General features: G+C 42.4%; 1 long non-coding RNA gene across 1 annotated transcript; it reads left to right on the forward strand.

Moving 5' to 3' along the window:
- The first annotated feature begins 6,636 nt into the window (after positions 1-6,636).
- LOC144589558 (uncharacterized) lies at positions 6,637-27,139 on the forward strand. Its single transcript, XR_013545728.1, has 2 exons — positions 6,637-14,103; positions 19,708-27,139. It is a non-coding gene; the product is annotated as an uncharacterized LOC144589558 (long non-coding RNA).
- The last annotated feature ends 775 nt before the right edge of the window (positions 27,140-27,914 follow it).

Below are 27,914 nucleotides of genomic sequence, written 5' to 3' on the forward strand. Positions count from 1 at the left end.
AGGCACTGAAAGATCTGTATTCTACAAATGCCCTTGACCGACATGAAAACTCCAATGTTCATTCCAGAAGCTTCCCTGTGGTTGCTTTCTCAGGAGGTAACTTAATTAAACTTCACCTCAGCACAGGAGCTTGTTGGGGTTCTGATGGCATGCTTAGCTTTTCGGAGTGGCAGTGGCAATTCTTGAGACGTCAAAACAGATTGTTTCCAAATGGTCATAAAAATGTAACTTGTCAGCTCTTTAAAGCTCCAGCTGCCAGACATAACTTTTCTGCCCACCCAGGAGGAAGGCAATTGTGTTTCAACTATTATGTTCACCCTGATGTATTCTTTTGATTGTCTTGAGAAAGCCGACATGAGGTTAGGCTCTAGCTTTTGAGCAAAAATCCCTTCCCAATTTCAGCCTACAAGAATGGGGGGGGGGCAAATATATGGGGAACTCTTCCTTCTGGGTGTGTTGACTTTGTTGTTCTCCATAACGTGAAGTTTATTTGGTTGATTATATAATAACATGCCAATTTTTGAAAAATAGCCAGAAACGTTATTTTGCATTTACCTATTCATGTCATACTCTAACCAGAATTGAATATATGTAAGTTCCATTAATGTCTGGGGAAGTGTTGAGTACTTGTGTACTTCTTTCCGAAAATCAAGGTAGGATCAAGTTTAACTTAAGTTTAATTTGCTTCCCAATTAAAAAATAAAACAACCCCCCCCCAAAAAAACCTCCAGCAATTCCGTAATCTCTGGAAATCAGATATTCAGAATATTATTCTGAATTGCCTTTTGCTGAAGATATATTTAATGGATTTCTCTAGTCCAGGGGCCTGATTTGAACTTGAGTCTGAGATACTCATTCTTTTAATTCCTCTAAAACTCTGCATATATGGTATGGCTTTGGTTATGTCTACATTTCAGCTTCAGTTTCTCACCTATAAAATGAGAACCACAGCAATCTGCCTTGCAAAAATGTTGTGACACATCAAAGTAGTGAACATTGTAAGGCACTTTACAATTAGGATTGCAGACTCCCTGTGGAGATGTCTTCTTACGTTAGTGACATTTCCAGCTTCCCGCCAAAATGAAACCTCAATCTCACATTCTCCCACTCTCTAATTTATTTTTGCATATTTTTATGTGGCCAAAATGGCCAAATGCTGTGCAGCTTAAAACCCTTCCCAGTGAATCCTGCTTACAAAAGCTGCTACTCCATGCAGGAACTGTAATAATCCTGTCCAGCTTCATGTTTCCTCTGACTTTTTCAGAGGAATCTTGCACGGTAAAGATGCCATTCTGTAGAGGAATTCTAATAAACCCACGTAGCTTGGCATTTCTTCCAAGGAGGGGGGGGAATGACCAGAAATATGAAAGAAATCCCATGAGATTTCCTGTGAGATTGCTCAGGGGAGGGGGAAAATCTTGCATAGCAAAATGTACTTGTGAAGTATTTCCACTCTCCAGTTTCTGTCTGAGACAGAAGGACTGTAGGGTTTATATTCCTATAAATAGAAAGTAGCACCTCAAATATTGTGCATATGTGAAGGCTGAAACGCAGTGGTACATCACTATTGGAGTAGGCCCATTGAATCATTGGAACCTACAGAGAAACTGAGGCAGCAAACCTCCACAGATTCAATGGGCCTACTCTAGTTGTGACTAAGGACTGGATTTCAGCCAAAATGTTTGATTTAGATGCACCTTGGCACAGAACTATAATGAATAGGTACTGGGACCAGCACATGGGTTCATAGATAAGCCAGGAATCTATTGAGCTGGGTTTCTGGTGACATGCAGACCAGCCAGACTGGCTAGTGAAGGTGTGAGGAGCCAGGCATAAACAATAGTACAGGAGGAAGATGCAGCTTTAAAAAGTTACTTTACTAAACTATAGCTCCCAGAATCCTATAGAAAGCACGCCCACCATGATGTCTGGGGACTTCTGGGAACAATAGCCCTCCCAAGCAGCTTTTCCAAACATGAAAGATGTTAGATATAGAGTTGAAGGAAGGAAGGAACTATGTGTTTTTGATGGAAAGCATAGGGAGGTGAATTAAAATGATTAAAAATAATCTGTTCAGCCTTTCCTGCAAGTCTGCATCTAGCAATCTTATAAAAGAATTACCAGGGTTTTTTTGGTGCTTTCCCAAAATACAGCTGTTTCCTTTTTTAAAAAAAAAATGTCAGGCTCAGCTCAGTTAACTAAAAGGGCGGAGGTATGAAACAGGCCACTTCCCAGACAGGAGACTAAATTAAAGGCTACAACAACAGAGGCAGATATTGGTGTCTGACACTGTTGCTTAGAAGCAGTAAAACAGGGCAGTCTGCGCTGACATTTCATTATAGCAACATAAAGAAAATCAGACAAGGGACAGGGGATGATGACACGACCCAATCATGAAATAATCCTCAAGCGCTCCATGAAATAGGACAATATAAATCATAAAAGCTCCCACAGATGAGGACTTGCATGTGTCTAATAGTATAATGTTGCCTCAGGCAAAATGAGACAGGGTCTAAACATGTTAACATTCACACACACTTGGCATCAGTTATTTTTTAAAAAAGTGTTGGCTTTATTCAACATTTTATTTGGAATGCCAAAGCACTGTTTCCTGCATGATGTTCAAAGAATATGCTTGTGCAATAATAAAAACAGATAAAAATGATTTGGGGTTCTGTAAAAAATTTATTTTATCTTATGGTGGTTTTTCCCATTTATCAATACTAAAAGTTGACTTTGTCTTCTTTATCCCAGTATGCACAGTAAATGAAACAGAGCTTTTAATTGGGTATGGATGAAACAGTTGCACATTGCTTTCTATTACATGAGTGGGCAGCTTTATTTCAATAGATAATTTTGCTTCTCCATTCATTTGTTTAAACATGGCTGAGTTCAGAGCCATTTACAAATATTTTTTTAAAAATCATAGCCATAAAACCGCACATTTTATGGTAAAAACAAATTAGCTGAATCAGTATCAACATGCTGAAATGATATGGACTAATCTGTTCATAAAGCCACCACTTACACATCACCAAAAAACAAAAACAAAAAACAAAAAATACTGTTAGCACTTGGAAACAACACTTCAACATGTTAATGTTAAATTCAGTGGTCGTTTTGGACCAATGCTCTTGAAAACTAATGTTTAGAAAGAACTTTTAAGAAAAGTTATGTTAACACATTTTGTTTCTTAAAAATATACTGTATGTTTTGCATGTTCCTCTAGCCTTATAAATGGTAAAACATATGCAGGATACTAGATTTATACTACATAGCTCAATGTTGAGTCTATAAAAATAGCTGCGCTATAATAGCCATGAACATCAGTTAAGGGAGTGACTATTCCAGGTGTGTCTACAAAATTGCTTGTTTGCATGAAATACACAAAATTTTGCAATGATTAACAAATGCAAAAAAGGAAAAATACCAAAACCTAGCAGTGCAAGGAAGATTTTTTTAAAAAAATTGCAACCATTTGTGATATAGTCAGGGGAAAAAATATACCGACTAGACTATCTGTATTTGTCCGTTCAACAAGAAGATCTGCTTCTGGAAAAAGGGAGAGTTCTACTTACTTGACTGATGGAGACCTCCCCCTACATATTTATTAATAATCTCATTTTCTAAAAACATATGGCAGGGGCATAAGCCTAAAGAATGCCCAGGACTTTTATAATACAACTGAATGTTTGTGGACAAAAGGTGTATATTAATTAGATAAAATTTCTACAGAGGGTGACAGCCAGGCATCATGACTTGTCTGTAGGCCAGGTCTTGGGAACAATGTTCTGGAGAAAGCCTCATAAAAGCATTCTGAGGGACAGCCCTTGTACAGCCATAGATACAGATCCTGGCAGGATCAGACAAGAGAAAGCAAAAATGCCAGGAGCAATGAAGGCTATTCTAGGAGAACATGTAACCTGAGTTGTAACCTCTCTATCAGATACCTTTTTTTTTTTTTTGCACGTTGCTTTGGCTAAATATAATGGTTTGTTGATACTGCATCATTCCTGTCAAAATGGCTGAAGATACAGTAGAGTTCTAAAAGCTATTTTTACCCAGACAGTTCAGCTTGTTCATTGAAATATTGGGGGGGGGGGGGATAAAAACCTTCATGGAGGAGTGTGGTTTGCAGTGAGTCAGCTAATATGCTGGACTAAGAGCTTGCACTTCTTTAGAAAGCTGACTTGCCAAAGAGAAACCAAGCTGGACCGCCTCAGTTATTTTCCTTGGAACTACAAACTGAACTCTCTTCAAGTCGCAAAGCTAAATGAAAAACAACAACTGAAGGGCCTTTTATAAGAATTAAACAGCTGTATGATACTATCATGAAACTGTGGAGCCCAAATTTTAATTACTCTTACTTCATATGTAATCTTATCTTCTTTGAGGGGAATGTTATTTTGCCACAGACACTGCCAAGAGGACATACTTTTAATGCATTTGTGCTTTATTAGGTAATCTGGGCAAATAATAAATAAATGGAGATCCATTTACCAAAGTGAATACTGTACTGGATGACAAAAATGCTCACTGCCACTGAATTGAATGTGGCTATTATTATACAAGGCCTGCAGGATTAGACGGATGGTTTAAAAAAGTATGCACTTATATATGTATATGCCCTAGCTATTGTATAGGGTTTAAAAAATCGATAAACTAAGCAACATATGTATTATTCTTTGTTCAGGCACAGAAAATTCCTAATGGCATTCTGATTCAAGAATAATTCTGTTCCTTTGTCTTTTTCTGTCTTTTGTTCAGATTTCCATACATGGGCAGTTTGTATAGGACTCCTCAGTGGAAATTAGATCGGAGAGATACATATGAACATGCAAATAGCCGGCTTAAGTCTGACTTCACAGCAAGTCTCATGACTTGAGCTCTCATCCATGGCAGGTTGTCCTTCACCAGAATATTTTAAGAGAGATCAGATAGCCATATGTCTGGGATTCTTTAGCTATAGGTTTCCTGTTGTAACATGGAGTTGGAACTGATTATGTCTCTGCATATAAGTTAAATAACCAGAGAGAGAATATACAGCTTTGTTGTACTTCTTTCCCAATTTTGAACTAGTTGTTCCATATCTAATTCACATATAGATTTCTCAGGAGGTAAATAGGTGGTCAGGCACTCCCATTTCTTTAATAATGTGCCATAGTTTGCTGTGGTCCACACAGTCAAAGGCTTTTGCATAGTCAATGAAGCAGAAGTAGATGTTTTTCTGGAACTCTCTGGCTTCCTCCATAATCCAGCGCATGTTAGCAATTTGGTCTCTAATTCCTCTGCCCCTTCGAAATCCAGCTTGTACTTCTGGGAGTTCTCGGTCCACCTACTGCTGAATCTTAGCTTGTACGATTTTGAGCCTAACCTTGCTAGCATGTGAAATGAGTGCAATTGTACAGTAGTTGGAGCATTCTTTGGCACTGCCCTTCTTTGGGGTTGGGATGTAGAGTGATCTTTTCCAATGCTCTGGCCACTGCTGAGTTTTCCAAACTTGCTGGCATATTTTTTTTTAATTTTACTTTTTTTATTATTATTATAATAAATGTCCTTTATCTGATCCATCTTTTCACAAAAGGTTCCTTTAATATCTCCAAATTTCTTGAACAGATCTCTGATTTTTCCTTTTCCATTTATTTTCCTCTATTTCTTTGCACTGTTCTTTTTAAGAAGGCCCTCTTGTCTCTCCTTGCTATTCTTTGGAAGTCTGCATTCAATTTTCTGTAACTTTCCCTATCTCCCTTGCTTTTTGTTTCCCTTCTCTTCTCTGCTATTTGTAAGGCCTTGCTGGACAGCCACTTTGCTTTCTTGCATTTCCTTTTTTGGGGGGATGGTTTTTGTTGCTGCCTCCTGTACAACGTTATGAGCCTCCATCCATAGTTCTTCAGGCACTCTGTCCACCAAAACTAGTTCCTTAAATCTGTTCTTCACTTCTACTGTGTATTCACAAGGGATTTGGTTTAGATTATACCTGACCAGTGGTTTTTCCTACTTTTTTCAGTTTAAGCTTGTGTTTTGCTATAAGAAGCTGATGATCAGAGCCACAATCAGCTCCAGGTCTTTTTTTTTCTGACTGTATAGAGCAGGGGTGTCTAACCTTTCACCTTCCCTGGGCCACATTAGAAGATGAAAATTTGGTTTGGGACGCACATACATTTGGTTTGGGCTGCATGGGGGGCAGCCCTAGACTTCCTCCACAGCCCCGCTCTAAGTACGCTTACCAGCAGCTGCGATCTTAAACAGCAGAGGCTGCCAGCTTCGACTCCGGCGGCTTTATGGGGCCGGGAGGGGGTCCACCTATTGATGGGGATGGCGCAATGCAGTCACGCATCCCCCCTGTCCCCTCCCCTCCCACTCCTTCCTTCCTTCCCTCTCTCCCCCTCTACTGTTGTGACATGCCCCGGCCACATTCCAGCCGCAAGCACCAGCAGTGTAACTTGAAATTTTGGAATTACTTTAAAAATAAAAAATTGCACTGGGCCGCATTACGAGCTGACCTGGGCTGCAGGCGGCCTTTGGGCCACAGGTTGGACAAGCCTGGTATAGAGCTTCTCCATTTTTGGCTGCAGAAAACATAATCAATCTGATTTCAGTGTTGCCCATCTGGTGATTTCCATGTATAGAGTCGCCCCTTGTGTTGTTGGAAAAGAGTGTGATGACCACCTTGTTCTCTTGACAAAACTCTATTAGTCTTTGCCCTGCTTTGTTTTGAACTCCAAGGCCAAACTTTCCTGTTGTTTTTTTTTATTTATTTCTTGACTCCCTGCTTTAGCATTCCAGTCCCTATAATGGGAAGAACATCTTTCTTTGGTGTCAGTTTTAGAAGGTGTTGTAAGTCTTCATAGAATTGGTCAATTTCAGCCTCTTCAGCATTGGTGGTTGGTGCATAAACTTGGATTACTGTGATGTTGAAAGGTCTGAGTTGGATTCGTATTGAAATCATTCTCTCATTTTTGAGATTGTATCCCAATACAGCTTTTCCCACTCTTTTGTTGACTATGAGGGCTACTCCATTTCTTCTATGGCATTCTTGCCCACAATAGTAAATATGATAATTGTCAAATTCGCCCATTCCAATTCATTTAGTTCACTGACACCAAGGATGTCGATGTTTATTCTTTCCATCTCCTGTTTGACCACCTCCAGCTTCCCAAGGTTCATAAATCTTACATTCCAGGTTCCTATGCAGCAATTTTCTTTGCAGCATCGTACTTTCCTTTCCCTTCCAGATGCATTCGCAGCTGAGCGTCCTTTCAGCTTTGGCCCAACCACTTCATTAGCTCTGGAGCTACTTGTTCTTGTCCTCTGCTTTTCCTCAGTAGCATGTTGGACGCCTTCCAACCTGAGGGGCTCATCTTCCAGTTTCATATCTTTTAGCCTTTTGTTTCTGTCCATGGAGTTTTCTTGGCAAAGATCCTGGAATGGCTTGCCAGTTCCTGCTCCAGATGGATTGCGTTTAGTCGGAACTCTCCACTATGACCTGTCCGTCTTGGGTGTCCCTGCACGGCATAGCCCATAGCTTCTTTGAGTTACTCAGGCCCCTTCGCCATGACAAGGCAGCAATCCATGAAGGGGATTCCAGTTCTACACTTCTATAATTCTGTGGTTTCTGAAGAAGGCTCCTCCTGCTGGGAATGATATGGTAAAGAAGGGGCTGAACCTGGTCATATATACTACTGAACTGCCACTGCCATGTCTTCAACATTTACCTTCAGTGCTAATTGAAGAGGCACACTTCTAATTTATATTGCTGTCCCCTCACTGCTGATAATTCATTCATGTCATCAGTGATGTCACCACGGACAGACTTCAGGGCCAAAGTCCAGGAGGTATAGTGAAGGGTCCAAAAGGCATACCACATTTTGAAGTGAAATAATAAATCTTACATTGAAAAAGGCAAGATGTGGAAGTGAAGATGTAAGACCACTAGGTCTAAAGGGGGAACAATCCCCACTGCATCACTTTATTACCATGTTTCATCCTCTCTTGCCCCTAAAAACAGAAGCCAACAATGTGAAGATAAATGAAGCGAAATGCACAAACTACTGAAGCTGTAATATAGGGTAAGTGTTACATGTTTAAAATTCAGGGAGAAGATTGGTGGAAATAAGCATGTCAATGCCTTTTTTTCAGTGGCAACTCCATGTCATATTTGTTAGCTGATTCAACCCTGCCTCTTGTTCAAGACTTTTTCCTCCTTCTGTTCAGGAAATCTTTTGTAGCACGAATGACCCACACATGCACACATGAAACATACAGTATCTCCACTCTTTTGATTTTAAGAAACATGCACATACAGCCTGATACAGATTTCAGCTAGAATTGGCCCTTTTTGTATTTAAATGAAAAACCCGAGAGAGAGAGAGAGAGAGAGAGAGAGAGAGTACACTTTCTTGTGTAATTTGTGTCTCTCTTTGATTGCCAAAAAAGTGCCACTTAAACTTGAATAAGTTGTGTTTATGAAAGAGAGGTACATAAAAGTGTCGGGTTTCTTTTATGTTCCCTCTTTCATATAACCTTTCTTTCACCCTTTGTCAAATTGTCTGAGATGTTTTTCATCCAATGGCATCATGGCAAGAACTGTCAGTATCCAATCAGGATATTACATGGGAGCTGGAATGTTGAATCAGTCAAATGATATTGAAGCCAGCAAAGACTGCTCTTTGCTTCAGTCTTTCCTTGTGGGTGAGACTACTGTTTGCTGAGCTCATTATGACTGCCATCTTGTATTGCTGTTCATCCACCTGCATGTCTCCTTGAATCCTTTTTTTTGGCTGTTTTTCTTGATTTTGTGGGGATTCTACACAGACATATGCTTTCTTTGGATAACTTTTGATCATGCCATGTAGCCTTCTTGTGCCAGTGTGCCACCAAGGAATTTTTAAAAATCCCCTCATAATTTAGGGGGGATTTTTTTTCCTTATTTGTTCTTGGTTTTATTTCGTTTCATTTTGTGGACTTAACTTTCTGGGATTAGATTTGCTGTTGCCTTGCAGGCCTGCTTGCTGCTGCCGCCTGCTAGTCTGGAAGAGAAGAAGAGGCATCAGTTGGTAGCTTTCATCACCACCTCTGCTAGCCAGGATTTCTGGGAGTTGAAGTCCAAGAACATCTGGAGGCCCAAGGTTGGGGACCACTGACCTAAGGTATGTACTTCATATTGCTTCACTGTAGAGCCAGCCCATGAAGGAGAGTATCACACAAATGCTAAACAAGAGAGGGGTGGTAGGGGAGACACATACACGCACATACAATATACAAGTGCTCTAGAGTTTCATACAGCTTTTCACTTGGGGGTGGATAAGGGTTGACCTGCTTTCTTTTCCCAGGATCATACAAATGCAAATGCCTGATGAGCTGTGACAGCTCTAGTCGGGGACAGAATGAGGTTGTAAGTGCATTAATTTCTGTTGAATTTTAGCTACAGAACCATGGAGACTACATTGGCCGCTTATTGTCTGTGTTGTTAATAAATATCCTACATTTTGTTGCATTCATAACATTGGGCCAGGCACCTGGCTCATGGGAACAGACATTTTCTGTTCATTGGGAGTTTAAAAATAATGTCCTACTTTGCCCTCATTTACAGAGTGCCAATAAATCTCCACCCACCACAGTTAGTCAGACTCAGTAACTCAGCCATACCTATTGATTCTGATACAAAGACCCTTTAAGGAGACATATTGGTTCAGTAGTTTGGCATGCTGTGAGTGTGTACATTTTTATTGCCAAGTGATTTCAGCTGCCACAGTGCTATTCCCAGCAACAGTAACTTGAATAAGAAGACAACTTCACAAAACACCATGAGCAAGAGAAAATTAATTTGAGGCTGTTCTTTTCTTCCCTGCCCCCCCCCAAACCTCATGTAGTGCCAGGGGAACTGTTTATCTGGATAACTGCTGGGTAGAATGGCCATAACCTTCTGCCGTTCCAAACGAGTAATATTAATGACAAAACCCTAGGTAGCAAGAAATGGCTGTTTTGTCATCCTAGTAATGGCTTCAAGTGTTGCTATGGGTACTGTTCTGAGACCTCTATTGGGGTGAATCTTTCCAACCCCAAATATTGTGTCCAAAATAGAGGAGGCAATTGATTGGGGGAAGTGCAGAAAGAATGTGCAGAAAGGAGAAAACAAACAATTAGCCTGTTCACTTTGGAATGTTTTCTCTGCAAAGAATGGAATTAATGACCAAATGGAATGTGTTATCTATGAAAAAATATTCCAGCCTGCATGTTTATATTCAGAGTTCTTCCCCTGCCCTTTCCAGTTTTAGCTTTGCATTGGAATATTTTTGCCTTGTTTAAATCTCCTGTTTCTGCAGAGTGGAACAGCATATATCACTGCTCCCAGCTGACACTATTTTCTCCGTTGTGCGGAAATTCAGTCAGATGTGCCTTTCAGCTGTTGCTTTTCATTTATACCTTCTCCTGAGCAATAATTTAATCTTGCCTGGGTGTTGTTGTTTTTAATATCTACCCCTACCCACCCCCAACACAGACATTCTTTTGTAACAGGGAACCTGTGGAATTTGCCATTAATTGTGGTAGGGATCCGCTTTCATCCACCTGTGATCAGTTAGCAGATCAAAGATGCCAGACACCACCAAAAGACCGGAGGGTCCTAAATCAGTCTCAAGCTGCTGCTTTTTAATGGTTTGTTTTGACGGAGAGGCTAGGTCACATGGTTCCCATGTTATGTCTGGCTGGCTGTGGAACTAGGTCAGTGAAACCTCCTTGAGGGGTGGGAAATCTCCTGGCTTAAATCTCTCAATCCCTCTCTCTCTCTGTCTGTCTTCTTCTCTCCCGCAATTACATTAACAGCTAAAGCTCTCAAAATTAGATCTCTGAAAGAAAGGATAAATACAGATCTTAATACCCCCCACATATTTTTCACAGTACCGGAATAAAATGAGTCAATTTCCATGCTTTCCATTCAGTCATTTATCATTAGCCCTCCTTGCTTTCTCACCCGGGACTCCAGGAGCTGTGATGTTGGAAAAGGTGAGAATCAAGGGAACAGAAATAAATCAGCCTAGTTCCAACCAGCCTTGAGATCATTATGTGCTGAGCCAAAATCTGTAAAATCTGGGCCTGATTCTCTTTAGGCTATAATGATTCCTGTGGATTGCTGCCCCAGCCCCCTTTCTCTTTGCACCCAAACCTGCCATTAACCTCTTCTGGATTTTTGCCTGTGTTTTCCATAAAGGGAGTGTGCTGTCCCTTTTACCATTTTGTTCGACATTGGAAAGCAGCAATCCCTGGAGTGGAAAACTGCCACATTGTTGCACACTCCCTATGGGAGCCAGAACATGGCGAGAAATTGCACTTCTGGTTCACATGGAAAACCTGTACAGATGCAGCAGCCTCTCCCTTTTCAGACTGTCACCTGCATGCGTTGAAAGCAGAAACAGAGAAGTGGGGTTGACATGTTCCCATCATCCTAAGTTTTGGATACACACTTTAGGAGTGTCTGAATAGAGCTCTGGAGGGACAATGAGGGGGGGAAATGTATCAGAGACCTTTACTAGACCCTAAGGGAAGAGCATGAAAGACTACCATGACACCTTGGGATATCAATGTCCATGGGGACTACATGTCTCATGGTTCCTAGGAACTGTGCACCAGCCCCTATGTCTTAATGGCACCCATCAGACACCTACACTGTGAAATACATTGGAACCAGAATAGAAAAAGGAGTGGGTTTGTGAGAAAAATTGTGAGCAGGGAATGGAGGCTGTAAACTTTCCCAGTTCTGATCCACATTGGGTTGGAATTAAATGACCTTCAGGCCAAATCTAGCCTGGGATTTGTCTCCAAGTATCTGCTGATTTATTTATTTATTTTGTTAATCTATTGGTGGTTGGTTTAACTATTTATTTAACACACATATGTGCCACCTTCTCAAGATGACCCAAGGCAGTTTATAATACAGTACTAGGTAAAAGGTAAAAGTAAAGGTTCCCCTTGACAATTTGTCCAGTCGTGTCCGAGTCTGGGGGTGGTGCTCATCTCCATTTCCAACCCATAGAACTAGCATTTGTCTGAAGACAATCTTCCGTGGTCACGTGGCCAGTGCGACTAGACATGGAATGTCATTACCTTCCCACCATGGGCAGGTATTTATCTATTTATCTATTAACTATAATAATTGCATTATGTTAGTTATTGTTCTACATTGTTTTAATGTGTTTTAATTTTTGTAAGCTGCCCCGAGTAGACGTTGTCTAGGGGGGCGGGGTAAAAATTGAATAAATAAATAAATAAATAAATAAAATAAATACTTGCATTTTGCTTTTTGCATGCTTTTGAACCGCTAGGTTGGCAGGAGCTGGGATAAGCGACGGGGGCTCACTCTGACGTGTGAATTCGATCTTACGACTGCAGATCTTCTGACCTTGTAACACAGAGGCTTCTCCACTTTAACCTGCAGCGCCACCACATCCCTTTATACTACTAAAACAGTCTTAAAGGCTTTAGAATATGTAATTATTAAGAATGATTAAAGAGATACAATATTAAAACCCATTTAAAACAATTGTAAAAATGCAATAAAAACAGCAAAAACACATAATCTTTAAACACACACACACACACACACAAACATTTCTTAAGCAGCCAGAGGGAAGACCTTCTTGAAGAGAAAAGTATTTGTCTGCTTGTATGACAGCAGCAAAAAGGGGACCAGCCGGGCCTCTTGTGGGACAGAGTTCCATCGCAGAGACAGGAAAAGCCCTCTCATGTGTCCCCACCAAATGTACCTGTGAGGGTTGTGGGACTGAGAAGAAAGCCTCCCTTGATGATCTTAAAAACCAGGCAGACTTATATCAGGAGGGGCAGTCTCCAAGATAGCTTGGATCCAAGTCATTTTGGGCTTGATTGGTCAAAACCAGAATATTGAATTGTACCCAGAAATGGACCAGCAGCTAGTGGAGCCACTGTAACTGGACAGTTATTTGATCCCTCAAACCAGGTCCAGTTAGCAATCTATGCTGAAAGCAGAGTCAGGAATTAAAACATTATACATTATCTTGGGGAAGGGGTAATAAGGGAATAATGACATTCCTTTTGCAAAGGAATGTAACAATGGTTATGTTATATCTTTTTGCATATATAATATTTGCCTATTAATTTGGGGGTTACTGTTGTGGTAAAAATGGTTTGCAAGGCTTACTCCCTCCCCTGACTTAGATAAGTTTTTATAACTTTTAAATATGGATTTTTCAGTTTTTAAAAAGGTAGTAGAACAAATGTGCTACTTATGTACCACCCCATAGTGTTTAAAGCACCCTCTGGCCAGTTTACAAGTTAACTATGCAGGCTACAAATTGCACCCCCTGTCCCAGCAAGCTGACTACTCATTTTACTGACCTCAGAAGAATGGAAGGCTGAGTGAACCTTGAGCAGGCTACCTGGAATTGAATCCAAGGTCCTGAGCAGAGCTTTGTCTGTGGTACAGAAATTTAACTGCTGTATCATAAGGTGTTTTTTAAAAATAAAATTAAAAAAAATAGTTGATGAAGTAAAGGGAGAAATCAAGCAACAAATTAGAGTGATGGGGAAATTGCATAATGAGTAATAAGAATGATTCTGTTTAAAATTGAGCTTTCCATGTTCAAGAATAAAGCCTCATATTTATAGGGAAAAATTGGCCCTCTGACCCAATCCTGTCAGATTGTGAAAAAATTAGGTGGGATCAGGTTAAGGGTTACAGTAAGTGTTACAGATTTTAGAGTTTTGATAGTGTTAAAAGCTGTCTCAGCACGCCATCATCTTTAACTGAAATAAATAACTCATAAAGCCTCCAAGACAGAAGTTCATGTTTCTCGGGATTGAAAAATGGTGTGAATTTCTTCTGTGGAGATATTTTTTGAAACACACACACACACACACACACACACACACAAAACACAACACTGTATGTATGACAGTCTGAAGTGGTTTCTTTTAAGAAATAGTTTCAGTCACCACAGAGGAAGCGTTTTTGACATCAAACACTTTGGGTGTTGAAGAATTCTGCAGTGTTTCTCCCTTGAAGTGAAGCTGAGGAACCCAGTGAGGGGGAACAGGGAAAGATCCGTTCTCCACACTGGAAGAACAACGGTAAGCAGAAACGGCAGTGGAAGGGTTTTTATGGAATAAAGGATGGTTGGTTAGTTTAATGTCTCCCATCAGCAACAGCAGGTGCTCTAGTTAAGTGGGTGGAGTGAAGAGATGAGGTTTTCCCAGGTTAGCTATTTCCTTCAGTTCTTTAGATGGGGAGTTTGCATTGCAGAATTAATTCTGAACAACGTTGGTGTTCACTTTAAAAAACATTAGCCAGCATGCTAAAACGTGATAATACTCTAGTTGCAGTAGTTAATATGGTTTCAGTAATCACTGGCTCCCTCTTCAGTTCCCTCCCCTTGCTCCCGACTTTTTGTATGCTGCCGTTGGGCTCATTGTGCCATTTGCAACCACGCAAGGAGTGGAGCACCAGAATCACAGCTCATGAACTTTCTTGGTATGCAAGCCCTGGCAGCAGCAGTGTAAAATGTGGCAGAAAACTCTCCTTGTGCCATCCTGTCCACCAGCTTAACAAGATCCCATCCTTGGTCTCAGATTTTGGGCCTGAAATCATAGAGAATGGGATCCTTTAGGCTTGGCAACACTAACAATGAGAGTTAACATCCAAGTACAGCTGGAGGACTACACTTTGTCCATCCTTGTTGCAATGGTTTGCCATGTTATTGCAAGAAGGCTTATTTCATGACTGTATGAAAACATTACCCCTTCAAAATTTTAATGAGTCCCACAACTTACATCATCTGACAAAGTATTGCGGGGTCAGAGATTCTCAGAGATCTAACTTTTGTCCTTTTTTGATATACATTTGTAAGGTAAAGGTAAAGGTTAAGGTTCCCCTTGACAATTTGTCCAGTCGTGTCTGACTCTAGAAGCGGTGCTCATCTCCGTTTCCAACCCATAGAGCTAGCATTTGTCCAAAGACAATCTTCTGTGGTCACGTGGCCAGCACGACTAGACACGAAACGCCGTTACCTTTCCACCGTGGTACCTATTTATCTACTCGCATTTTTTGCATTTTGCATGCTTTCGAGCCACTGGGACAAGCGACAGGGGCTCACTCTGATGCGTAGATTTGATCTTGTGACTGCAGGTTTTCTGACCTGGCAGCACAGAGGCTTCTCCACTCCTTATATTCTGTTTTGGTCAGCTCTATCATTCCTCATTTTCTAAAAATCTTATATCAACACAAGGAAGCTCAGCACCTCAGACCCACCTGAGTATGGAGGAGGATGCTTAAGATAGTGGCTGAAATCCTGCAGCATAGTATAGTAAATGTTGCACAGTTCTGCATTTTTTGTTAAATACTTCTAGCTGCACAGCCGAAGTGCAAGGATTCACAGAGTAGAATAACATCGAGTTCCCCAGAGTGGTCCCCTTCATGGATTGCTGCCTTGTCGTGGCGAAGGGGCTTGAGTAACTCAGAGAAGCTATGGGCTATGCCGTGCAGGGACACCCAAGACGGACAGGACATAGTGGAGAGTTCCGACTAAACGCAATCCACCTGGAGTAGGAAATGGCAAGCCACTCCAGTATCTTTGCCAAGAACACCCCATGATCAGAAACAAAAGGCTAAAAGATATGACGCTGGAAGATGGGCCCCTCAGGTCGGAAGGCGTCCAACATGCTACTGAGGAAGAGTGGAGGACAAGTACAAGTAGCTCCAGAGCTAATGAAGTGGTTGGGCCAAAGCCGAAAGGACGCTCAGCTGTGGACGTGCCTGGAAGTGAAAGGAAAATCCAATGCTGCAAAGAAGAATACTGCATAGGAACCTGGAATGTAAGATCTATGAACGTTGGGAAGCTGGAGGTGGTCAAACAGGAGATGGCAAGAATAAACATCGACATCCTGGGCATCAGCGAACTAAAATGGACAGGAATGGGCGAATTCAGCTCAGATGATTATCATATCTACTACTGTGGGCAAGAATCCCGTAGAAGGAATGGAGTAGCCCTCATAGTCAACAAAAGAGTGGGAAAAGCTGTAATGGGATACAATCTCAAAAATGATAGAATGATGTCAATACGAATCCAAGGCAGACCATTCAACATCACAATAATCCAAGTTTATGCACCAACCAGCATTGCTGAGGAGACTGAAATTGAACAATTCTATGAAGATTTACAACACCTTCTAGAACTGACACCAAAGAAAGATGTTCTTCTCATTCTAGGGGACTGGAATGCTAAAGTAGGGAGCCAAGAGATAAAAGGAACAACAGGGAAGTTTGGCCTTGGAGTTCAGAACGAAGCAGGACAAAGGCTAATAGAGTTTTGTCAAGAGAATAAGCTGGTCATCACAAACACTCTTTTCCAACAACACAAGAGGCGACTCTATACATGGAAATCACCAGATGGGCAATATCGAAATCAGATTGATTATATTCTCTGCAGCCAAAGATGGAGAAGCTCTATACAGTCAGCAAAAACAAGACCTGGAGCTGACTGCGGTTCTGATCATCAGCTTCTCATAGCAAAATTCAAGCTTAGACTGAAGAGAGTAGGAAAAACCACTGGGCCACTCAGGTATAATCTAAACCAAATCCCTTATGAATACACAGTGGAAGTAAAGAACAGATTTAAGGAACTAGATTTGGTGGACAGAGTGCCTGAAGAACTTTGGATAGAGGCTCGTAACATTGTCCAGGAGGCAGCAACGAAAACCCTCCCAAAGAAAAGGAAATGCAAGAAAGCAAAGTGGCTGTCCAACGAGGCCTTAGAAATAGCAGAGAGGAGAAGGGAAACAAAATGCAAGGGAGATAGGGAAAGTTACAGAAAATTGAATGCAGACTTCCAAAGAATAGCAAGGAGAGACAAGAGGGCCTTCTTAAATGAACAATGCAAAGAAATAGAGGAAGATAACAGAAAAGGAAAGACCAGAGAGCTGTTCAGGAAAATTGGAGATATTAGAGGAACATTTTGCGCAAAGATGAACATGATAAAAGACAAAAATGGGAGGGACCTAACAGAAGCAGAAGACGTCAAGAAGAGGTGGCAAGAATACACAGAGGAATTATATCAGAAAGATTTGGATATCCCGGACAACCCAGACAATGTAGTTGCTGACCTTGAGCCAGACATCCTGGAGAGTGAAGTCAAGTGGGCCTTAGAAAGCCTGGCTAACAACAAGGCCAGTGGAGGTGATGGCATCCCAGTTGAACTATTTAAAATCTTGAAAGATGATGCTGTTAAGGTGCTACATTCAATATGCCAGCAAGTTTGGAAAACCCAACAGTGGCCAGAGGATTGGAAAAGATCAGTCTACATCCCAATCCCAAAGAAAGGCAGTGCCAAAGAATGCTCCAACTACCGAACAATTGCACTCATTTCGCACGCTAGCAAGGTTATGCTCAAAATCCTGCAAGGTAGGCTTCAGCAGTATGTGGACCGAGAACTCCCAGAAGTACAAGCTGGATTCCGAAGAGGCAGAGGAACTCGAGACCAAATTGCTAACTTGCGCTGGATTATGGAGAAAGCCAGAGAGTTCCAGAAAAATATCTACTTCTGCTTCATTGACTATGCGAAAGCCTTTGACTGTGTGGACCACAACAAACTATGGCAAGTTCTTAAAGAAATGGGAGTGCCTGACCACTTTATCTGTCTCCTGAGAAACCTATATGTGGGACAGGAAGCAACAGTTAGAACTGGTCATGGAACAACTGAGTGGTTCAAAATTGGGAAAGGAGTACGGCAAGGCTGTATACTGTCCCCCAGCTTATTTAACTTATATGCAGAATACATCATGCGGAAGGCTGGACTGGAAGAAACCCAAGCCGGAATTAAGATTGCCGGAAGAAATATCAACAACCTCCGATATGCAGATGATACCACTCTGATGGCAGAAAGTGAGGAGGAATTAAAGAACCTTGTAATGAGAGTGAAAGAGGAGAGTGCAAAAAACGGTCTGAAACTCAACATCAAAAAAACTAAGATCATGGCCACTGGTCCCATCACCTCCTGGGAAATAGAAGGGGAAGATATGGAGGCAGTGTCAAATTTTATCTTCCTGGGCTCCATGATCACTGCAGATGGAGACAGCAGCCCTGAAATTAAAAGACGCCTTCTTCTTGGGAGGAAAGCGATGACAAATCTTGACAGCATCTTGAAAAGCAGAGACATCACCTTGCCAACAAAAGTCCGAATAGTCAAAGCTATGGTTTTCCCTGTCGTGATGTATGGAAGTGAGAGCTGGACCATAAAGAAAGCAGACCGCCGAAGAATTGATGCCTTTGAATTGTGGTGCTGGAGGAGGCTCTTGAGAATCCCCTGGACTGCAAAGAGAACAAACCTATCAATTCTAAAGGAAATCAACCCTGAGTGCTCACTGGAAGGACAGATCCTGAAGCTGAGGCTCCAGTACTTTGGCCATCTCATGAGAAGAAAAGAGTCCTTGGAAAAAACCTTGATGTTAGGAAGGTGTGATGGCAAGAGGAGAAGGGGACGACCGAGGATGAGATGGCTGGACAGTGTCTGCGAAGCAACCAATATGAACCTGACACAACTCCGGGAGGCAGTAGAAGACAGGAGGGCCTGGCGTGCTCTGGTCCATGGGGTCACGAAGAGTCGGACACGACTAAACGACTAAACACACCCCAGAGTGGTCTGCCCCTTTCGTATTAAATGGCACTTACAGTCTCAATAACTCACTCCGAGAAGAAAGAATAAAAGGTTTCATTCACTGACAGTGAACAGTTAACAGTAGGCTAAAAACATGATTGCCTTCAGCAACAAACTTCAACAGACTCTAGAGAGAGAGAAAAAAGCACTGAGCAGAGAGATGGGGCTCTCTTTGAATTCAGAGGCAGGGAAGGAACAATTGTATAGCGCTGCAGAGCTTGACAGTCACCCCAGTCCAGAAAGGTCCCTCCAAGCCAAACAAATTACAGGCTGCATGCAAGGTTGTAAAACTCAAACAGTAAACTGCAACCAGAGCAAGCTGATTTGAATCAGTGGAACCTATGGAGGAGTTAACTCACCAAATCCTACTGATTCAATTAGCCTACTTAGAGCCTTGTGGCGCAGTGTTTAAACCACTGTACTGCAGCCAAAACTGTGCTCACGACCTGGGGTTCAATCCCAGGTAGGAGGCTCAAGGTTGACTCAGCCTTCTATCCTTCCAAGGTCGGTAAAATGAGTACCCAGCTCACTGGGGGGGGGGGGGGGGAACAATGTGTGTAGCCTGCACAATTAACTTGTAAACCGCCCAGAAAGTGCTTGAAGCACTATGGGGAGGTATATAAGCAGCACACTTTGCTTTTTTGCTTTAGATTATCCTTAGAAATGTCTCTTCCTTCTGCTACCTCATGGTTCCAGACTTCAGTGAAGGCAGAAGGCTATCCCATACCTACATAAAGACAAGGAGAATGAATGATATTCAGTTTGTATTTTCTTAGATCTTAGGAAATTGTTTGGGGCAATCTGGGTAAAAGAATAGAAAAGATAATGAGCGTTGTGCATATAGGCACATGTGCACAGATGCATACAGTGCTCTCCCACAGATGTTTTTCATAGTGCCCATTTTGTTTTGTAGCACTGACTGCAATCCACTATTTTTCAAGGTCCATATATTCTGGGGCTTGTTGAGGAACAAATTACACATCAATGGAAATGTTCATTTCATGCTTTTATGATGTGTTCCCTCTAGGCATGCAAATCCTTCAAGTGAGTAACATGAGAAAACAGACATGTTGATGATGCCCGTGTTTATTTCCAAGTGACCAGTTATAAATAAAAAATGGGTCAAATTATCTTTGAAATGCCGAGCTGGAGGGGACCCTATGGAGCATCGCGTTCAGCCCCTGTCAAGGAAGCACAGTAGAGAATCAAACTCCCAGCTTACCTAAACCATTGAGCACTCCAGCATTGTCTTGTTCAGCCATGAGATAGCATTGAAGGCTTCATGTACAGAACCTACAAACATTTTGGGTGGTAGGAGGCTGGATTCTGAAGTCATAGTCAACAAACACCTTTTCCAATCTCTGCAACATATTGAGGTTAAAACTACTTCAGCTGAACTTTATACAGCATGACTTACACAGCTATAGTAATGATGGACTTCTAGCAAATCACGTTTCAGGATGGGATACTAGGTTTTTTTTTTTTATTTGACCACCATTTTTTATCATCTCTGCAAGTTACTGCTACTGTGACTGATATTTTTATTCTAGGATCTAAATAAACTTCTCTGTGGCTTCCTTGGTACTGTACTGTACTGTACTGTACTGTACTGTACTATACTATACTATACTATACTAATACTATATACTGTGTGTGTGTAACTGCTGATTTTAATTGAGCAGATGTGTTCTATATTTAGATTATAGCCCAATGATTTTCTGTTTCAAAGAAAATCTCCAAGTACATTCTACAGTAAGGAGCCAAATACAGGTGCCAAGGAAATTACATTTCATGTTTCTCTAGAGGAGGTTGTCTAGATGCTGTTTACCTTCCTAATTGTGTATGTTCTTTCTATGCCTCACATATTGTTAATTGGTTTTCTAAGCATTTCTGTGTCAAAAAAATTGATTAAAACTGTAAATTTAATCTCCTTTGACTTACACACAGAGAAAACACACATTTGGAATGTCCAAAGCCAAGTTCTCAACTGGGGACTGGCAACAGAAGATTGTTGATGCTCAGTGGGGATGCTGGTGTCAGTCTGGGTTTCATTCAAAAACAGAATGAACAAAATTATATCTGTGGCTAGCCCAAGTATTTGGCAGCAGTGTGTATCCACAAATGGATACATCAGTGATGTTATTTGGGATTATTGTGGCACAGCCACCCATGCATTGTCTCTTGAACCTTGCTTTGGCTCCACTGGGCTCCCACAAGTGCTGGTGATGAAAGAGGCTTATTATCAGGGTAATCTACAGCTTCATCTCAGAGCCCTGAAAAATAATTCATGCATGAGAAAAGGTTTCTGGAAACAGATTCTGGAGGCTATATTTAAAGGCATGTCATGGTGTTAATTCACTGCCTGAATCCTGTACAACTCAAACACAAAAGAATTGCCATACAGACAGGAACAGCTCTCAGTTCTCTTGCTGGCAACTATCTCAACAGATTCTTTCTGAAGAGATTTGGTTGATCAGTAGGATGGTTCCCAATATACACACAGAGAAAAAAGCTTACCATGGAAAGAACATTGAAGTGGCAATAATATAGCAGATATTTTGTGAGAATGTTTTGGTCATAAAGGTCCAAGAAGATTCCTTGCCTTAGCACACTGGAACACCTGAGTACTATCCTTTTTGTGTGACTAAGGAGTCAAGAAGAAGATAGGTAAATCAGTTGCTGCATACCAACTCTTCTTATGCCCTGGGAAGTTGCAGTCAGTACAATGGAGACAGTATCTGATAAAGTGTTTATTTTATTTTATTTTATTTTATTTTATTTAACTTTTATGCCGCCCACACTACCCAAAGATCTCTGGGTGGCTTACAGCAATTTAACTACAGTAAAAAAAAAGATAAAACAATTAAAATTAAATTAAAATATATACTCTAAAAGTTGCCATCAGGACCCACAGGTGATATGATTTCAATTAAAAGCCTTCTGGAACAGGAAGGTTTTGACCTGGCACCTAAATGTCATCACCGTCGGCGCCAGACGAATCTCCCTCGGGAGGGTGTTCCATAGTCTGGGGGCAGCTGTTGAAAAGGCCCTTTGTCTACAAGCCATCCTTCTTATCTCCTTGAGGGACGGCTCTTTCAAAAGGGCCCCCTAGCTAGATCTTAACTGCTGGGTAGGTTCATATGGAAGGAGGTGGTCCTTCAGGTATCCAGGGTGCAAGCTGTTTAGGGCTTTATATGTCAAAACAAGCACTTTGAATTGGGCCTGGGCAGCAACTGGTAGCCAATGTAATTTAAACAGAATCGGCTTGATATGTCCCCTAGCAGCCCCACCACTCACCAGCCACGCGGCTCAATTCTGGACTAGTTGTAGTTGCCAGACCATCTTCAAAGGCAGCCCCATGTACAGCACATTGCAGTAATCTATACGAGATGTTACCAGTGCATATGTAACTCTCATGAGACTCTGCTCGGCCAGGTAGGGCCGTAGCTGGTATAATTTCCACAGCTGAAGGAAGGTGCCCCTGCCCACCAAGTCCACCTGGGCTTCCAGAGGTAGACTGGGGTCGAGGAGCACCCCCAGCTGTGGACCCAGTCCATTAGGGAGAGTGCAACCCCATTCAGTGCAGGGAAATGGCCCTCCAGCCTGTCCGGTCAAGCACCCACTAAAAGCACTTCCATCTTGTCTGGATTGAGTTACAATTTATTAACCATCTTCCAGTCCATTATCAGGTCCAGACACGAGTTCAGCACAGAAACCGCCTCACCTGGATTGGTGGAAAATGAGAGGTAGAGCTGAGTGTTGTCAGCATATTGCTGACTCCTCAGCCCAAACCTCCTGATGACCTCTCCCAGCGGTTCCATGTAGATGTTAAACAGCATGGGGGACAGTATTGAGCCCTGAGGAACTCTATGACATAAATGCCATGGGACAGAGCAACTGTCCCCCAGCATCACCCTCTGGACATGGTCAGCCAGGAAGGAGTGGAACCACCTTAAAGCTGTGCCCCCAACTCCCAACCCAGCCAGCCTATCCAGAAGGACACCATGGTCGATGGTGTCAAAAGTCGGTGAGAGGTCCAGGAGTATCAACAGGGTCACACTCCCCCTGTCTCTCTCCCAACAAAGGTCATTGTACAGGGCAACCAAGGCAGTCTCTGTACCAAAACCCGGCCTGAAACCTGATTGAAATGGATTGAGAAAATCAGCTTCATCCAGCAGCACCTGGAGTTGCCCGGCCACAACCCGCTCCAACACTTTGCCCAAATAAGGGAGGTTTGCCACTGGTCGGTAGTTGACCACCAGCCTTGGGTCCAGGTTAGGCTTTTTAAGGAGTGGTAGAATTACCACCTCTTTCAAGGTGGTAGGGACCACTCCCTCTCTCAAAGAGGCGTTCACAGCCTCCTGGACCGTGTGTTAACCCCCCTGGCAGATCTTCCAATTAGCCAAGATAGGCAAGGGTTGCGCAGAGTGGTGGTAGAACGGACAGATCCAAGCACCCTGCCCACATCCTCAGGTCTCAACAACTGAAACTTATCCATTAATACTTGACCTAAACATGGCACACTGGACACATCTGCTGATTCTGCAGTAATGGTGGAGTCCAACCCACTGCGAATCTGAACAATTTTTCGCTCAAAATGAATGGCAAACTCATCACAGAGAGCTGATGAGCAGTCCGGGACCTCCACTGGATTTCCCGGTTGAAGAAGATCCTGGACCACCTGAAACAGCTCCGCTGGATGACATTCTGAGGAAGCATAATGGAGAAATATTGCTGTTTCGCCAGACGTATTGCCACGAAATAGACACGATAATGGGCTCTAAGTTGTGTTCGATTGGACTCCCAGAGAGATTTCCTCCACCTGCTCTCCAGCCGTCTCCCTTCTTGTTTCATCGCCTGCAGTTCAGACATATAGCAAGAAGCTGTCTGGGCTCTGCGTGCAGGGAGAGGGCGCTTAGGTGCAATCATGTCAACCACCCGAGACATCTCCCTATTCCAAAGGGTGACCTGAGTTTCAACAGGAGTGCCAGCCATATCAGACGGATAATCCACCAGAGCGTTCAGGAAACCATCCAGATCCATTAGTCACCGAGGGCAGATCATCTTAATAGACCTCCCATCCTTGCAGAGGAAAGAAACTAAAAGACTAAACTTGACTAGGAAGTGGTCTGACCATGACAATAGGGTCACAACCACCCCCTCCACATCCAAACCATCATCTTCCAGTCCCATTGAGAAAACCATGTCCAAGGTATGGCCCTTCTCACGTGTTGGACCGATGACACATTGAGACAGTCAGTTGTCATGGTGGCCATTAAGTCCTGAGCCGCCCCAGTCAAGGTGGAGGTCTCCCAGCACCAACAGCCTGAGAGTCCTCAACACCAGATCTGAGACTATCTCTGTCAGCTCAGGCAGGGAGATTGTTGGTACGCAGCAGGGTGGGCGGTACACCAGCAGAATCTCCGATCTGTCTTGTAAGCCAAACACACAATACAGGCCCTCGAGACCTCCTCTCAAAGGGATAGGAAGCCTGGTCAAGGAGATAGAACTCCTATAGACTATAGCAACTCCCCCTCCCCGACCCTCCAAGCGACATTGGTTCTGGACTGAGTACCCAAGCAGACACAGCTGGGAGAGGGGAACACCACCCTCCTCTCCCACCCAGGTCTCAGTAATGCACACCAGGTCAGCACCCTCATCCCGAATTACATCATGGATGAGGGCAGTCTTATTTTATACTCACCTGGCATTCATCAACAGCACCATGTGGCTCAAGGGTTTGCTGATATGGTCACCTGAAACCATCTGGTTGGTGGTAGGACTAGAAGAGGGGGTAAATGTAAGATATCTAACCTCTCTTCTCCTACGTGGGCATGTTCTAGCCCGACTGCCATTCCTTCCCTACCCAGCACCATCTCAATGTCTGCCCCCTCCAATGCCCTCCCCCCTTCCTGTTCCTTCAGTTCCATTGTGGGGCTCTATGTACGTAACCTGATGGCAACTGATAATCACAATAAAAACCCCTTCCAAAACCCCTTCTAAAGCCCCTTCTCCCCTTTGCTCTGGTTTTCCTCTGGCTTCCCTTAGCAGAACTGGGAGGAGGTAATCACGACCTTCCACACACTCCCCAAAATGTAGTCCAAGTGCCTAGGAAATCCTCCAAGGCCAGGCTTCACGCATTGCAGATGTCTGTAGGGAGGAAAGCAGGAGACATTCCATCATGCTAATGCTTGTGTTCGGCCAAATCTGTTCTGTCATCATTCTATTCAAAAGCATATCATTATTATTTCCTTCAGCTTTACTAGGGTTTATTGGTCTTTCATTTTATCCATAACCATATTAAAATCCCCTATTGTTATCAATATTATAGTGGCTACTGAAGCCCTAGTAGATGGATACAGCTACATTCAAAATGTCCTCAGAGATAATGAAGGTGACTTGGAACAAACACATGATGCCCAGACCCTGGCAAACAAAATGGACTGTCTTGAAATTGCTCTGATGGCCAAGATCTGGAACTTAATTCTTGAATGGTTCAACAGCATGCAAAAAGCTATTCAAGGAGTTGAAGTTGACCCGAAGAAAGTGGTGGGCCTGATTTATTCTCTGGATATGTTTCTGAAATCACTTTATGATAAGAATTGGAACTGGATGCCAGGAACCTCTGTTACAACACAAACTGCAACTACAGGCAGGCCAAGGAGGAGAAACAAATGTTATGATTTGAATCCAACATCAGTCTCAGAGGAAGCTGTCCTTTCCTCAAGAGAAGACTCCAGATGTGGAACTTTCAATGTCATTTTAGTTCAGTTGTCTGTTGCCATTAAAAAAAACACAGGGTAGTATACCAATCGGCATGTGACAGGTTCAAAGTCATAGTCAACTTATACTGTCTACCTGGTGGCAGAGATAAGAACCGAAGTTGAGAAACAGATCAGTGCTTTTGCTTTGATTTCAGTAAGGCATTCATAGACAAAAATGTGGAGTTTGCAGCCTTTACCAAGCTCAGGTCATGTCTCGTTTCAACAGGTGGTTTTACTCCATAATGAAGGGCTTGTTGATACCTTTCTAAGTGTTTATGTAACTCTTAGAAGATATTCATTTGATCATGATGGTCACTAGTTATTCAGGAGAGAGATCATTCAGCAAATTGGCACTAATAAAGAATTATGTAAGAACCACAATGATCCATGAAAGACTAAGTTTTTTTTTTAGGCAAACGTGATGGTGGAGATCACAGGTTACACGGCTATTATTAAAAAGGAGTTGTGACTCAAAAAAGTTCAGGAATCACTGGCCTAAATAAAATAGTCTAAACATGCAGTGGAAAGGGAATCATGTAAGTGTCCACTTGCTCCAGCAGGCTCCCTGGAGCTTGCTTGTTCTTGCACTGGTTGTGAAATCACTCACACACCTGGTTGTTGCAGTGGGAAGCCTCCCGGAGCAGGGAAATGCTTCCACGATTCCTTTCCACTCCACAATTAGGAACTTCACATTTGGCCTTGGCATTATGACCTGCATTCTGTCCACGTTGTGCAAGAAGGAGGCAAACACAAATTAGTACAAATGTCTGCATGGCAGTTAATTGAACCATACCCTCACTGCAGACTGATAACCATTGCATGTGTGTTTTCAAATGGCAATCTATGAAACTGTTTCCATTCTCCTATGCCTTCAGGTGGGAGGAACTCTCCAGATAGTACTATGGGTTACTTTTTTGTTATTTTGTGGCTTTCATTAATGTGTTTTCTATGATCACAATGTACCTTTTGTGAGGTGGCTCCAACACTAGAAAACAAACCTACTGTACTGTACCTTGGCTGAAAGTCAGGGGACTTTCTGCCAAGGTGTTTGCGTTCCCAGATGTAACAGAATCATCAGAGCATCTTGCCCTTGACTCTCCTAAAAGTTTCACTGATGATTTATATTGCATTTGACTCATTGTGAAATTAGTGCCATTGAGACTAATAACCTGGCCACATAAGATATAAATGTGTAATATGAATAAGAAAATGTTCATGTTATATGTGATAGGTGTAATGGGATTTTTGCAGTTATCTTGGAGGAATTCCAGGTAATTAGATGAATAATAGAATCCAGATTTTCTTAAAGAAATGCTACAAGCGTCAACAATATATGCATGGACATTTCTATACACTTGTTACTGTTTTTTGATCTGGCATCCAAGAACTAATTGTGGCTTTATAAAATCAGAGATAAGGACAAGTTGTTCTTAACCTCATGGTCCTCATAATATTATGTCAGCAGTGTAGTCGGGGTCCTGTTTTGTCTCGTAAGGCTCTCCAGCATTTGCATAGACTGCTGGGAGAGGTCATTCCAGGATATAGAGTGAGATGCCATCAGTACACTGAGTACAGTCAGCCCTTCCTTTTCATCACATTCTAGCCTCAGCAGTGAAAGTGCTGAACTGATGCCTGGAATCTGTAATAGGCTGCATGAGAGCCAAAAAACAGAAAGACAATATTGTCCAGGTGGGGATTTTGCTGGTAGGTAGCTCACCCATTCACAGAGCTGATGTTTAACCAGTCCTGGGTGGGTCTGCACTCCCTCCAAATCAAGAATGCACAATGTTTATCAGCTCAAGGGCTACATATGGTGTTTACCTGAGGAATGGGAGCCACATGGAGCACACAAGAGCATGCATACCTACTCAAAATTGCTGGATGAGGGGACAGTAAGATACGGTCACTAAAAGCCATGACACCAATCAGCATGGTTGCTTCTACTTCCAAAGCACTAAACTCAGCTGCTTTGGCATCACTGAGGAAGGCTTTTAAAACTGGCTAAAATCTCCCCCACATAACCCCCCCTCCCCAAACCTCCAGGAGAGTGGGTTTACAGATTGAGACAAGGCATCTCTGTACATCAGAGATGTTTGGTCATTGTTCACTTCCTTGGCTCTTTGGGGGCTTACTGCTTGTCAAATGACAAGAGCTCCTAGCCATTGTGTGATGAATGAGACCAACATTTTGCAACCAATGAAATTTTTAGAGTGTTGTAATACGTTGCATGAGACTTGGGCTATGGCTTTCCAAGGGCTAGCTAAGGCTTCATCACGCATAATCCAATATCATTCAATTGGGCTTGGTGGCACAGTCCATTCACCCACTGTCGGCAACTAGAGTTACACCAAATGTTAGCCATTTGGAAAGTGATTTTTTTAAAAAAGGTGCATAGATTAACTGAGGACAAGCATGTTTTCACTTTCTCTGAGATCTCTTTAGTGTATGCATATATAAAAATCATGTTTTT

The sequence above is a fragment of the Pogona vitticeps genome, chromosome 5 (assembly GCF_051106095.1).
Source record: "Pogona vitticeps strain Pit_001003342236 chromosome 5, PviZW2.1, whole genome shotgun sequence".
Lineage (NCBI taxonomy): Eukaryota > Metazoa > Chordata > Lepidosauria > Squamata > Agamidae > Pogona > Pogona vitticeps.